At 44.1% G+C, this 2,874-nt stretch overlaps 1 pseudogene; it reads left to right on the top strand.

Moving 5' to 3' along the window:
• The first annotated feature begins 2,131 nt into the window (after window positions 1-2,131).
• LOC112852967 (large ribosomal subunit protein eL39-like) lies at window positions 2,132-2,288 on the top strand (annotated as a pseudogene).
• Window positions 2,289-2,874: the final 586 nt, after the last annotated feature.

Genomic DNA, 2,874 nt, shown 5'->3' with positions numbered 1-2,874 from the left:
TAACTTCTTCTCTGGGATATCCAACATAGGATTATCTACGCGAAGAGGGGACACAGAGGGGAGAAATGAAGAGGCATTAAGAAATTGTGGGTGACTCAAGAATTTAATGTTTATAGGTAATTGACCATGGGTAAATTAACTGCGTGTGTGTATTTATTATGTGTATATTGAGGAATGTGGTTCTATTCTCTGGGAATATATTATGTACTAGAGATAAAAAAGAAAGAAACAGGGAGGCCTGGGTGGCTCAGTCCATTAAGCGTCCGACTTCGGCTCAGGTCATGATCTCATGGTTCGTCGGTTCGAGCCCCGCATCGGGCTCTGGGCTGATAGCTCAGAGCCTGGAGCCAGCTTCAGATTCTGTGTCCCCCTCTGTCTGCCCCTCCGCTGCTTGCACTCTGTCTCTCGCATTGTCTCAAAAATAAATAAACGTTAAAAAAAATTTTTTTTTAATGCACAAAAACTAAAGGATTATAAACAGAAAACGTTAAGTCACCAACACACTCATGGCCTCCGCAGGTGGAAAGCCTTGGCTGGAGTCGGGGATTTCGTCCTTCACTCTGGACCTTCCTGCCTCTCCATGCTGCAGCCCAAAGAGCTGTGGCCACGGCCGGCTCTAGTTTGAGGTGGCCGGGAAGACTTTGGGGGAGAAAGCAGACAATTGCAAAGATTTCAGGTTGGGAATTCAGACCTAGGTTCTGGTTTTGTTTATTTGTGACCCTGGCCGAATAAAAAACCCTGAACCTCAGCTGTATCCCCTCCCAAATGGGGCACTATTCCTTGACCCCACACAACTACTAAGAGAGGGAGATGTAGTGAGGGAGGCAAAAGCTGGCTTAGCCAAGGGCAGCATGCTGAACCAGCCCTTTTCAAATCATAAACAACGTTCTACCGACTGTGAGTTCGCCAAGATGTTGATGGGTGTTCTTAGAATAAAAGAAAACAGATCACATGGTCAAGGAAGTTTGCAATATACCACAATAACATCCATTATCAATAGTAAAGGTTTAGCGAAATCCTGTAGCTGACTGAATAATTTGACAGAGAAATTAATCGTAGAATCCCTATTGATATCTTGAGGCATTCTAATGTCCCATGGAGTCCAGAGAGGGGCATTTTGTGCCGATTAATGTATCCCCATGGGGGATACATTCCAAGACACCCAATGGATGCCTGAAACCACAGATAGTACTGAACCCTGTATATACTATGAATTTTGCTCTATATACATACCTATGATAAAGTTTAATTTATAAATTAGGCACAGCAAGGCACAATAACTAATAATAGAATAATTATAACGATACAATGTAATAAAAGTTAAGTGAATGTGGTGTCTCTTTCACATTCTCTCAAAATATTTTATTGTATTGTACTTAACCCTTCTTCTTGTGATGATGTGAGATGATAAAATTCCTACACAATGAGATGAAGTGAGGTGAAGGACGTAGGGACTGTGACACAGCATTGGGTTACTGTTGACCTTCTGACAATACCTCAGAAGGAGGATCGTCTACGTCCAGACCATCATTTGCCCACGAGTAACTGAAACCACGGAAAAGGTGTGGATAAGGTGATACTGCTGTGAGGCATCATTCCAGAATGACGCATCCCAGGGAGAAACTGGAGTGAAGGGAGGGCCACAGGAGGACTTTGAATGCCAAGCTAAGATTCAACCTTTGGTGCTGAAAGTTTCAGAAACATCTTCTTCTTAATCACAAAAGCAATACAATACCAGCCTCCTTAAAAATGGAAGTTTTTGGGGGGCGCCTGGGTGGCTCAGTCGGTTGAGCGGCCGACTTCGGCTCAGGTCACGATCTCGCGGTCCGTGGGTTCGAGCCCCGCGTCGGGCTCTGTGCTGACAGCTCGGAGCCTGGAGCCTGTTTCGGATTCTCTCTCTCCCTCTCTGCCTCTCCCCCACCCACTCTCTCTGTCTCTCTCTCAAAATAAATAAGTAAATTTAAAATAAAAAAAGAACTCTCCAGAGATTTAAGAGCTTTCAGCCTAGGACACTGGAAAGTGACGTTAGTGCAAAAGAAAAGAGTGATAAAGGCTAACTAGTTTAAAGGATAGGGCTCCCTCTCCCTTTTCTCTGCCATTATGGTGTGTGTAATTGACTCTGTGCCTCGCCATGTCTTCTTACGTGACTTTCAGGATCAAGGGATTCCTGGTTGAGAAACAAAAGCAGACTCATCCCATTCCCAAGTGGGTTTCGATGAAAATTAGTGATAAAATCAGGTATAACTCTTAAGAAGAGACATTGGAGAAGAACCAAACTGAATCTATAAGTCACTTGTGAGACGGCACACATAGTTATACTGTCTCAAGTTCACTAACATCTTACCATGTCATATTGAAAAGGTCACTACTCTTTCTGGGCAGGTGGACATGTTTTATTAGGAAAATAATGTTTTTCCCCTTTGTCTCTGTGCTTCTGCACTAGTAGGTTGGTTCAGTAATAAATATATGAGAACTTTTGTTTGGGGGGAAAAAACAGAATGGAGAATGGATTAAAGAGAAAGACGTCAAATTTTGTCTGGAACACGATCAGATGTTGGGGTTGAGTCACATCCCACGTAGAAAGGAAGGAGATCCTAGATAGGAAGTCAAGCTGACTGGAAATACACATCTGGGAGCTCCTAAGAGTTCCACTCCTCGAAGGGATTCATTCTCTGAAGAAACACAGAGGGCACAGAGGAGTAGCAAGACAGGAGCAGCCTGGCAGAATTTCCAGGTAAACTGGCACGAAGACTGAGCAGGAGACCAGAAGAGGCAAGTTCCCCAGAAGCCATGAAAGACATTTCAAGGAGTACGGAGTGTCCTCTAGACGCTGGAGGTTGGCGAAAAGGCGGACCAAGAAGAGGGGAATCACTG

Source organism: Puma concolor, chromosome A2 (assembly GCF_028749965.1).
Source record: "Puma concolor isolate L17-30 chromosome A2, mPumCon1.1.hap2, whole genome shotgun sequence".
Lineage (NCBI taxonomy): Eukaryota > Metazoa > Chordata > Mammalia > Carnivora > Felidae > Puma > Puma concolor.
Note: the sequence above shows the minus strand (reverse complement) of the source record. Positions and strands in the feature narration are given on the sequence as shown.